Source organism: Pygocentrus nattereri, chromosome 24 (genome assembly GCF_015220715.1).
Source record: "Pygocentrus nattereri isolate fPygNat1 chromosome 24, fPygNat1.pri, whole genome shotgun sequence".
Taxonomy (NCBI): Eukaryota; Metazoa; Chordata; class Actinopteri; order Characiformes; family Serrasalmidae; genus Pygocentrus; species Pygocentrus nattereri.
In genome coordinates, this window is record NC_051234.1 from 8,623,960 (window position 1) to 8,636,787 (window position 12,828).

The 12,828-nt window shown below is 41.4% G+C and overlaps 1 protein-coding gene across 2 annotated transcripts in view; it reads left to right on the forward strand.

Moving 5' to 3' along the window:
- LOC108426368 (mannosyl-oligosaccharide 1,2-alpha-mannosidase IA) overlaps window positions 1-12,828 on the forward strand; it is a 323,337-nt gene that overhangs the window by 190,829 nt on the left and 119,680 nt on the right. The gene's annotated exons all lie outside the window — the stretch shown is intronic.

Sequence of the window (12,828 nt, forward strand, 5' to 3'; positions counted from 1 at the left end):
CAAACAGCAGAGAAAAACGCAGCAGCTCCACGTTTGTTTATGTGGGTCGCCTAGTAATGGGAGAATGTTCAGCGAGCTCCGTCCGGTTCAGCAGCAGCTGAAAAGTTCAGTAGCGTATGATCCCTAATAGTTTAGTCTAGATCCTTAGTGTTTCAAAAAATCTGCAAAAACCTGTCCGATAGTGTGAGACCATTCTACAAACTGTGAAGACTTTAAAAGCCATGCAGTGAACCCAAGGCTTAACACACGTTTGCTGATTTGATTGGCTGTTTCATGAAACTTGTTTCACGAAGTTTAGATGCTTGCAACTGTTGCGAGTGAGATGAGCTTTATTTTATGCAACTCAAATGCAATTTTGTCTCAAGTAGGTTTTAAGCAACTAAAGTTACATAAAAGATTCAGCGTGTAAAGCTACCCTTAGCTAGCTATCATTTTGACATGTACAGATTTAAAGCTCTCACTTATTTTTTACACAATCATCTGCAAATAACTAGCAAGTGTGGTGCTGTTAGCAAAATCAATCTCAAATAAAAACACTTTAAGACCCATGAAATCATATAGATCAGGCTAACTGAGCAACTCAAACCGCTAATCACACTTCCATCACAGCCGTCACTGAAGGCCTGCCTTTCTTTAGATCTGATTGATCAGCACAGATACTTTTTTACTTAGAATGAGATTCAGTTTAGTTTGATCATTTTGATATGAATCAGAATTATTGTTACTGCAGTGCTGAGAATGATACCTCTTCAGTGGTGGTTCTGTGGAGATCCTGATCATTACTAAACAGGGCAAACAATATGACATGCTGTTATCTGTAAACAGGACAGGCTTCAAGGTGCTGCTATGCTATACACTACTATTGTTTTTAGCTAAGCCGTGCACTTTCGTCCATTTTCGTCCATTGTTTTAAACAGTATTGTGGTAACTAGCCATGCTTTCCAATGATCTCAGTCAGAAGATGAATATGTACATCTCTGTCGTCTCTTGTCATAGCGTCTCTCACACCAGGCACACCGAACCCACACACACCATTAAATTCATCGCCGAGCTGGCTGCATTTCTGCACTTCCGTGTGTCATTATCATAACCCCGGTGTGTAATCAGCGCCTGGCTCCTGCTGCGCGTCCTCGCGTCTCTCTCTGCCTCCGTGATTGAGCTACGCTCAGTAAGGCCGGCAGAAGAAAGGAAATATATTCAGAGCGCTTTGTCTGACAGTCGCCTTCATCACTTCAGCCATTAAACCTGAAACAACACCGTTTTCCATTTGTATTTATGTGAGATGTCTCCTTTTTTATTAGCAGTACTGAACCTGCATTTCATACTGAATATAACTCATTCATTTTAGGGCACAACCGACATCAACACTGGCCGGTGATGAATGGGGTAGAGGGGGCTGTTTGTACACCTATACAATAGATATTTCTGGGGGTAGCAGTGTGTGTTTCTAATAAAGTGGCCAGTGAATGGAAGCACAAGGTGGGTGTTTCTAATAAAGTGGCCATTTTTAGTCCATAGCTGCCACCGCTAAATAGTTAATGAGATTGGAAAACGGTTTGATAAATTTATTTTGACCAAAAATCAAGTACCTTCTTTATTGAACTTTATTCATCATAACTGATTCTGATTGACTCTAACATCCTGAAATGAATTCAGTTGTATTGCCTCATTCAGACCGAGTCAGTGAGATTGTGTCACTGTAATGGAAGTTAACAGGTCTGCTGTGTTTATTTATTCCCCTCAGTGAGAAAGTGTCACAGTAATTAACATGGCTGATTAGATGCGTCCTCATTGGTCGATTCATTGAAAACATCCATAATGTTGATACGCTTTCATCCATAGACTCCTGGGGCTGTGACACACACACACACACACACACACACACACACAATCTTTGTATAGTTTTGTTCTTAATATTATAATTGCTACAGGCCTTCTAATACAGAGACACCTGTGGATGTTTTCAGATCTGAAGCATTTTGCTTTTCTCCTCGTTCTCAAAGATGGAAGCTTTAAGTGCTGTTTATCTGATGGGGGCAGTTTTGATTGTCTACCAGCTCTTCCAGGTGGTTTCTAGGAATCCCATTGTTTGAACTCCAGTTTTTCCAAGTGGATTACCTCACATCAGGGGGCAGCAACATGCAGCTCTTTTACTGACCTGTTGTGGCTCCACAGCAGAATCAGATTTGTAGGTAAAACTAAAATAATCCTCCTTTGCAGTAAAATAAAGCTCTGCTGATCATTCAACACAGTTTAACAATAAATGGTCTTAAACGCTGGAGGTAATGTAGAGCTGCTAATTCACCCTCTAACCCTGAAGTTTGGCATGCAAATTGCTGGTCACCATAGCAACAGTCTACATAACAGTCTCGTCTGGGTAGTAGCTAACGACACGGCAAAGAGAAACATTTAAGATCGATAATTTGGAGACAAACTGATTTATTTGCATTTATAGTCACTCCAGCTGGTTTTCCTGATACGTTTAATCTGCAACAGGAAACTGTCAAACTGTAAAAAGTTGCGAGGTTGAAGTCGCTTCTCATTCCCCAGCTTCTTGTTCAAATTTTCACGTTCCACCTTAAATGGTGCAGCAGTTACATTCTGGCACCTCAGGCACCATTTAAGGTGGAACGGGAAAATTTGAACAAGAAGCTGGGGAATGAGAATCTGTGAAAAAGTTTCCTGTCAGAGATGCGAGAACAGCGGTTGTAGCGGAATTGAATCTTAAAGTAGAACAAAGCTAGTCTGCGTTTTTGTTTATATTATATTTTTAGCCTGAACTAGTACATTAACACATACTTAGACACATTTACAGCCAAGATGGTGAAATTGACATGAAATGTTGTGGCTCCCAAGGTGGTTTGATTTTTGTTGAAAGGACAAAATGGCTCTTCTTAACATTTGGGCTGCTCACACTAGCTCACACTTAATGCTGCTTTGGAGGTGTTAATGAAGGTGTTGCCTTTGAACTCCTGGTTGTGGATGGTTGCGTGTGTGCAGTCAGAGAGCGGGCTGGGGTGGGAGAGTTGGTTGGGTTTGGGGGTATGAGTAATGATGTAGTCTCAGGTTTATTAATGAAATGTGGCCGACCCTTACAGTCGGACTGACGGCTCTGATTTATGAACTTCCCACGTCAACAACAGTAACATGTTACCATGGCTCCTTATTGCCGCTGTCGCAATAAAACCTCATGTGGAATCTATCTAACCTGCGCTTGACAGCTGTCAGGTTTACTCAATTTAAAAAATAAACTATAAACATTTCCGGTTATGCTTTAAGCCCTGCTGTGTAATGTTGACATAACCATGCCATGAACATACGATGGCAGATGTCATATGCTGCTTTGAGGGGTCATGTCAGATCATGTCCAGTGTCATTTAACAGTTCCGGTCCTAAAATCTGATTGGCTGTGCCACGTTCGAAGCCATTGTAAAATCCACAACATACACACACATACGACCACCTCACAACAACTGTGTATTACTGCACCACGGTGAAGTAAGAACCCGTTTTTTGTTTGAACTGAGGGGCACCTTATGTTCTTAACTATATATAGCGATTCACAACCGAACATTCTCCTCATTCAGAGATCCATGATTGCTTGGCAACGATACCACACACTAAAGGAACTACATTTCTTGGAGGAGTACTTGCTTATGTTGATTATTATTAATAATAACTTAAATTATTATTATTTTCTGAAAGACTGTGTATTATATCATATTTACCGTTTTATAAAAGCAATAAGCCACTTTGAGGCTGTGTGTTATTATGATTTTATCACAGGGAAGAAAGTTTTACTCTGCTTTACGTCGTGCCTAATAACACCCTTCCCTGTGGTAAAATTGCCCTAACACACGGCCTCTCATGTCTTATTGCTTTAGTATTACAGTGTGATGTTATCATTACTGTTATTGATTTAATGATCCCATATTACAGTACACTGTACAGTACACAAATCTTGTTCCAACCACCGAATATTGCAGTAATGTTGACAAATTGGCAGAATTGTCGTTTAACCCCTTAAAAGCCCAGGATTATTTTATGCTAAGGCTTATTATTCAGCAATTACAGGGACATAAGTGCAAACTGGCTGAGCTATTCTGAGCTTATAGAAGTGTGTAATAAAACTTCAGGCCTGCTGGTGAGCCCTGGCCTGACCTTAGGGGGTTAACAACTCCATAAGGTTTGAGGAAACTTCTAAATCTGGTCCTATCAGTTTAAGGGTGCTGGCCTGTGTCAGGCCTCTGTCTGTCTGTGTGCTAGCACTGACGGGCTGTAATGAATAAGGTCCTGCTGCCTCGCTGCTGTCATCAGAGAGCCTGGCAGTGGAGAGTGATGGATTGATCTGCTCCTTCTCTTCCGCCAGTCTATCCATCAGCAGCAGCAGCTTTGCTTTTCAATCGCAGTTTGCCACGCTCCAGAGCGCTGCGCCGCCAGAGCACAAACAAGCTATATTAACTACCGTTTTCTTTTCTCTCTCTCTCTCTCTCTCTCTCTCTCTCTCTCACCCTCCCTGTATGACATCATTTTACTTTCAAATCACCTATTTTTGCTCACAAAGCATGAGAGAAGCGCTCTGGCCGCCACAGCCAAATGCTAATCTGTTTCTTTCAAAGGCCAGCACGGGCAGTGTCAGGGCAGGTTGTCCATGAGTAATCTGATTGGTTTGGGAGTTGACCCAGGTGGAAGTGAGAAGGGGGGTGGGGGCGGTGGAATTGGACAGTAAATTCAGATGCGCACCTGTGGCATAAAATCCAGGCATTAGTACCGGATTTCAGTCTGTTCTGTGGGTTGAAAGGGAATGTCAGCGGTTGAATAGTAAACCGTAGTAAAGCACTGCTCCAAATTTTCCGGACTAACCTCCTGCTGCCGGAGTCGACACTTCGAATCTATCTCATTTTAACCCAGCCAACATCAGAGCTGGTGAAAAAAGTGATGTAACAGAGATGAAACCATCCTAAACTTAGTTTGCCCAGTTTTTTGATTAGCTACAGATTGCAGTGATATGATCTCTCACTCTCTTGGTGGGTAGGATGTCCCCTAATCACCCAGCATGATGCTAGCCGGCACAGATGTCTGTTAGCTGACTTGATAGAGCTGGTGATTAATGTTCTCCTCCAAGCACGTTTAGCTTTCCAATGACGTTGCATTAGGACCAGTTGCCGTTGTTGCTCACAGGACTCAGAGGAAGCCTGTGCTAGCTCTTGCCCTCCTAGCACTGGTGGTATCATGTGACTGGGGGAGTCCTAACTACTGGGTGGAACTGAAGATGGATAAATTGGGGATAAAATTGGGGGAAAAAAGGTACCAAGCAATATCAAGTAGCTGGACAAATAATTAGAACTGACTAATGTTTCAACACATCTTACCATCATTATTCCACATAATGAGGGGCGAGGGGTGAGTAAGTGATTACTGTGTTCCTTAAAAAGGAACCAGGATCTCTTGTTCCACAAGGCTGAAGTTCACGTTGTATTCACCAGCTTCTTATGTGACTCTCCCTGTTCCACCTTAAATGATGCCGCAGTTACCTTACTGATGTGTCAGCACCAGTAACTGAAATGCCATTTAAGGTGGAACAGAAAATTTGAATAAGAAGCTGGCAAATGACCTAAGCTTCATCCTCTTTTCCACAACATTCTGTAAAAAACACTTTTTTTTTATTTTCTTGTTTGTTCCTTGTGCTGTAATCCTTGTTTATTGTTAGCAATGCTGAAAACACTCTGTGCTCAGTTTATAAATCTGATACTTATTACTAAAAACTTTGATTACATGAAAAAAACCCACATCCCTTCTATCCTAACAGATTCAAAAACACATACAGTATAAATGTGATGTGGAATATTCCTAGTGTAGCTATTAAACAGTGCTCACTACAGTTTATCCAACAGCTGTGAAGCACTAATTGTGGGTGGAGCATGGTCAGGTCAGTCTGAGTAGAAATACATTGAAGCTGGCCATATGCCACCCTGTTAGACATCAGAGACAGTAACTGGGTCACGGCACCAGATCCTAATCACTCAGGGATATGAGATGATCTTTGCGTTTGACCCCTGATGCTTTAACCTGTTTCAGCTGATGACCTCGTCAGAATTGTGATGAAGTCAGAGGTTATCAGGATAAGGGTGTGCGTTTGCGTGTCAAGGGGGTTAATCTGTAGAACACAATCACAGTCATGCAACAGGATTAACCCTTTACAGGACAGTTAGAACATCAGTCGTCAAGTGCATCATGAAATCTCTAATGTGGAAGCAGCCCAGCAGAATGAATATGATCCATTCAGAATACAGGCCGGATATTATCGTTTGAGTCTGACTGTTTGCAATTCATATCAACTGTTTATTGCATGCTGATGTAAATGTAGCAAATGATTGTTGTTGTATGTTGTCAAAAATCATCATTTTATACTGAAGATGTTTATTGATACAAACCTATTGCTGTGGTGGCTTCTGAACAATATTACCTCACATACACCGATCAGGCATAACATTATGACCACCTCCTTGTTTCTACGCTCATTGTCCATTTTATCAGCTCTACTTACTGTATAGGAGCACTTTGTAGTTCTACAGTTACAGACTGTAGTCCATCTGTTTCCTGATACTTTGTTAGCCCCCTTTTACCCTGTTCTTCAGTGGTCAGGACCCCCATGGACCCTTACAGAGCAGGTACTATTTGGGTGGTGGATCATCCTCAGCGCTTCAGTAACACTGATGTGGTGGTGGTGTGTTAGTGTGTGTTGCGCTGGTATGAGTGGATCAGACACAGCAGCACTGCTGGAGTTTGTAAACACCTCAGTGTCACTGCTGGACTGAGAATAGTCCACCAACCAAAAATATCCAGCCAACATCGTCCTGTGGGCAGCATCCTGTGACCAGCGTCCTGTGACCACTGATGAAGGACTCAGACTCAGATCCACTCAGACCAGCACAACACACACTAACACCCTAACACCACATCAGTGTTACCGTAGTGCTGAGAATGATCCACCACCCAAATAATACCTGCTCTGTGAGGGTCCATGAGGGTCCTGACCAGTGAAGAACAGGGTAAAAGGGGATAACAAAGTATCAGAGAAACAGATGGACTACAGTCTGTAACTGTAGAACTACAAAGTGCAGCTATACAGTAAGTGGAGCTGATAAAATGGACATTGAGCATAAAAACAAGGAGGTGGTGATAATGATATGCCTGATCGGTGTATAATGTAGTATTACTGTGGAAGAGAGAGAGAGAGAAGGAAAGAGAGATGCATGGAAGAAAAACAATGGAAAGAAATAGAAAGAGAAACAGAGAAAAAGAAAGATGGAATGATAGAGATGGAGAGAGAGAGAGTGAGAGTGAGAAGGAAAGAAAGAGAGAAGTGGAAGAAGGAGAGTGAGAATGAGACAAAGATGGAGAGAATTAGAGAAAGAGAGACTGAAAGGGAGAGCAAGAGATGGAGAGAAATAGAAAGAGAGAGAGAAATTGAGAGAGGCAGAGGTGGAAAGAGAAAGAGGAAAAGAGAGTGAGATGCAGAAAGAGAGGAAGAGATAGAAATATGTCAAGAGAGAGATGGAGAGAAACAGAGAGAGGGAGATGGAAAGAGAGAGAGAGAGAGATAGAGAGAGACATGGAAAGGGAGAGAGATAAAGAGAGAGAGAAAGAGTGGAATAAAAAATAGTGCATTTGAGTGACAGACCGACACAGAGGAGACAAGAAACGGAGCAGATCCTCACTGTCAGTCCAGACGTGTCCACATAGCCCTGCTAATGAGTGAGCTCAGCTGCTTTAAGGTCACTCTTTTCTGACCCAGCTTTAGTCTCCATAGAAAAAAACTGACCAATAGACTGGACTCTGGAGCAGCTGCATATAAGCCTAAGGTCAGCTTGTCCAATGCCAAGCATCAGCTAGTGGGTTTAATCCCTCTAGCATTGGGCTGTGGAGCAGTTCTCTGAAGTGATGGAGCTCCATTCAGTACCTGTGGGATGAGTTGGAGTGACCCAGAACTGACCATGCAACATCAGTACCTGACCTCACTAATGCTCAATCAAATTCTCACAGCATCTAATGTGAAGCCTTCCCAGAGGAGTAGAGGCTGTCACTGTAGTACAAACTTAGTATTATAAACCTGATAGTTCTGGTTCTGAAATTTGATTGGCTGTAACTTACCGGCAGTATAAAACTCTAAAAATGTCACTTGAATGTCTTACACGCTTCAAATGTCTATGTTTCAGTCAGAAGTCGCGTCAAACCCAGGCTCAATCCCAATCGGCTTCGTACTCCCTAAATAGTGTGCTAACAATGAAAGTTTAGAAATTCTAGCCTCTACAGCCAAACAATACATCATTTATCGAGTGTGGATGTGTCTTAATCCCAAGTGACTTTCTTAGTTGTATTTTTCTCTGTTGGGCTACAGGATCCAGTATTCCAATTCCTAGGTAGTGCACTATGTAGGGAGCAGGGAGCCGTTTGCGATTGAGCCCCAGTATGAGAAGAGGGGCGTCACCAGATCGGTGCTAAATAAGACTTTTGGTGGTCATTTGGTGACCAACCAGTACTTGTAAAGTGAAAGTCTTTGTTTTAAACGGTGCTGTGTTATCATATGTTCATTGTTATATGACATAAAGTTTGAAAAAATCATGAAATGACCTCAATATACAACAATGGGCGACTGAATGTTTTCCTCATTCAATGGTCTATGGTTGCTTGGTATTGATACCATACTCTAAGGGAACTAAATTTCTTGGCTGAATACTTGTTGATTGTTATTAATAATAACATAAATTATGTTCTGAAATGTTGTGTATTTTATCATATTTTATGTTGGTTGCCGTTTTATAAATGCGATAAGCCACTTGAGGCCGTGCGTTACTGCGATTTTTACATTTTCTTCGCAACGTGCCTAACAACACCCTTCCCCGTGATAAAACCACTGTAACACAAAGCCTCTGGTAGCTTATTGCTTTTTTAATACATTTCATTTCAGAAGAAACACTGGATCCAGGAGTCTGAATACTGTGAGATGTATACCGTATCTGTTGTTGAGATGCTGTCTGGAACACATGAGCTCCCTCTCACCTGCAGCTCTCAGCAGGACGCATATTTCTATTTGTTTTTTCAAATGATGCAACGCTCAACTGTCTTGCAGCCCCCTTTCAGGTTTTTAGGATTATCTGCATCGTGCAGGCCTATCGCGTTATTGCTGCTGACGTGCCGTCTGCTGCGGTTATTACTCTGAAACGTGCTTTCCGCGAGCGTAGCCTTCCAGCCGTGCAGCTGCGCTTTCACTTCCATAACCTGCGATTGCTTGAAAGCAGACTGGGGCAAATTGCATTGCGCTAAAATTGCATCAGAAGTCAGCGCTCTGGCGCACAGGTGAGCAACAGTGGGTCTCATTAACCAATGCAGTGATTCCTCCTGTATGCTAAAGCAGAACCCTCTCCTTCATTCATAGCAAAGAGTTCCTTATATTCCTTTCTGAATTCCGCAGCTAGAAAGGATCAATTTCCAATGAAAATTGGCAAAAAGTCCTCCATTGGTCCTCAACCCCCACCCCAAATATAGTCGATCAGCCGAGACAGGTTGGGTGTCTTTAAGTTTATTTCTTTCCTTTTGCACTGCAGCTATAAGGCTAATGTAGCTAACAAGCAGTGTAAGTTTATGAACAGCCATTAGCATCTCGCTAACTGTAGGCCTAAATCATCACATATTTGCCTCAAACTGTGTGGAGATGTCCAGATTATCTAACAGACTTGATTATGAAGTTCTGCTGTGTGACTCCCTGTTATGTATAAAAACAAACTATATCACTTAGCTAAAAACAATAGGAGCAGCCGAACCGTATGGCACTGCTGGTCCATCCTCAAACCACCTCTCCTGCATACAGAGCCAGCTCTATCTAATAAGCAACATAAGCAGCTGATTAGGGCCTCTGTAGCCACCAGGGGGCCCCCTAACAACTTGTTAGGTAGTTACTGTAAGTTCTAGAGTTAGGGTTTTACATTACTTACACTACTTGTAGTAGTCATTGATAGTAGTCTCTAATTTTACTGTACATCACCTAGCAAGCTCACTGTTTTGCTCATGTTCTATAAACCAGGTTAGAATTCCTAAATTAGGAACGTACTTTAAGACTAGACTCAAGAATCCCTTTAGGAAACCATCAAATGCATTTAAAATCAGCCACTGGTCACCTTTTAAATCATTAGCATCCTTTACACTGTGATACCAGTGCATTTAAAATGCCACAACACAATGCAAAACCATCACTCAGTGGCTTCTATGGGGTTTTTTTAAGCAGGGTTTTGTTTTAGATGCTGGTCAGCTGCAATGAAGTTGATGTGCTGATCACTACCAAAACCAGCATATCGCTGCTTTCGGAACATAACCTTGTATCTCCAAAATGGTAACTTTACAGGAGAAGGTAAAAACATACTTTATTTTTAATGTATGTCAAAGGAACCAGATGTTTTTCCCAGTCATTTTGGGCCATTTCTTTTATTGCACTCATCATGGAATTTACATACAGTGTAAAGGGCAACAGGCATTTTCAAATTATGTCAAAAACTGAAAAACGACAAAAATAAAGATGCAAGTTTTCATTCTGACAGCAGCGATATGTTGTGTTTTTGTGCTGGTCTGTGCTGGTCAACCATAGTCCAGCTTAGACCAACATGAAATGCTTGCTGTTGCTTTTTTAGCGGTGTTGGCTGATGGACTAGATGTATGGTGGGGGTTGAGAGGGACTGTGAAAGACTTTGATTCTTACTGCCCTTACTTACTCTTCTGAAACAGTTCACATTTGCTGCTTGAGCCATTAATTCCTCTCGCTGTTAGCCGTACTGTGCGCTCTGCAGTGTACCACAGCTTTGAGAGCTTTTTTTTTTTGGAAAAGAACAGATAGTGAGCGCAGTGCAACAGCCTCATTATTGGCACATTTATTCCAATTGTGCTTCCGCGAGCGGCGCAGCAGATTTTTCATCCTGCGCCGAGGTCTTCTGTCTACTCATTGATGATATACTTTTCATTAGCTCTTGCCACCGTGTGCATTCGTTCCCCCTAATGCAATAAAGACGTTGTTTTTTATTTGTGTGGAGGCAGGCGCTTCTTCATATTTTCTCCCAATAAAGTGAAAACCCCCCCTCCGACCACCATCACCACCCCCCACCTCACTCCTCGACCGATCTCATTTGAGGTTTTGGCGGATTAAATAAAAAGCCTCTGAACATTTCTCATTAAAGCTGGGAAGGGAATTTAATAACTTCAAATTAAGTGCCTCTAAAGGCAGACGCTGGAGAGATGACGGGCCTGTTGAGGGGGATGTTGTGCTGCTTTTAGTGGCCCGCAGTTCAGTTTGCCTGCATTATTTTGATTCTGTAGTGGCATTTAGTGTGGATTTAGACTCCTGTGATGGCAGCGAAGCCTTAAGATTTGGCCTTAATTGCAGCAGCGTGTTTGACTTTAGCTCCGCTGATCAACCTTGATTGGTGGAACAGCGCTAGGTTTGTGCGATTCTCAGTTTGCTACAGTTGTATTGCTTTCTGCTCCAAGTGGAAGGTGAACTAAGATATTACAGCATTTGGTATAGAGTCGAGCAGTGCTTTGGTGCTTTACCAGATCACAGCCTTGGGCTTACATTTTCACTTATGCTTTGGTAATAAATGAAATAGAATATATGTTTTCTTTATAATCACATTCTTTTGTGTAGTTAACTGTGATTAATCAGGCTTGTTTTTTTTTAATTTGCTTGAATTTGACAGGCTTTTATAGCTATGAGTTAATGTAAGTTTCATCATAATGTATTTATTACTTTTAGTAATTTATGTATTTCATTGGGTGAAATGCGGAAACACTTGATTTCTATAGAGTGAGCAGTTTCCAGTTTTCATTGCCGAGGTCTATTGAGAGCAACAGTGTCTGTATGTTCCAGCCAATATGGGTGTGTATATATATATATATATATATATATATATATATATATATATATATATATATAGTATTGTCGGAACAAAACTTCTTACCTCCAGAATGGTAACTTTACAGGAGAAGGAAAAAACATACTTTACTTTTAATGTAAGTCAAAGTAAATGTAAGTATGTATATATATATATATATATATATATATATATATATATATATATATATAGTGCAGTACACCCCAACAGAAAACCTTTATTTTCCTTTCAGAATGAGCATTTCTATGGGATACTATGCTACATAATACTCCCACAAATGTGGGTCATTCATTGCAAACAATCAATTTCCTAACAAATTCATTCAAGACCATGTTGCAAAAATGAAGACACCCTAATGAAAGTCTTAGGAGCACAGCTAAATTTAAGACTACAAAATTCTAATTAACAAAACTTCAACCACTGGTGAGTCTAATTATTCATTAAACAGGTGTCCAGCTGACTATAAAAGGGTGTTACTTAACAAAGAAAGCCCCTTTCCATTTCATTCTGTCATCAATGGCACCACAGGAAGAGAAATGTCACAAGACCTGCGAAAGAAAATAATTTCTTTACGCAAGAAAGGTGAAGGCTACAAGAAGATCAGCAAAGCTTTATTTATCAGTCAGGATACTGTAGCAAAGGTGACACAAAAATTTGACAAAAATGGAACTTCAACCATCTTCCAAAGAAGTCCAGGGCGTCCATGGAAGTTATCACCTAAACAGGAGCGTCTTCTGATGGGAAGGCTTGATGAAAACCGTCATGCAAGTTCAGTGCAGTTAGCTAAAGAAGTAGAAAGGCAATCTAAGGTGACTGTTTCCTGTGACACAATACAGCGTACACTGCACAGGAATGGCATGCACGGGTGTCGTCCACGAAAGAAGCCTCT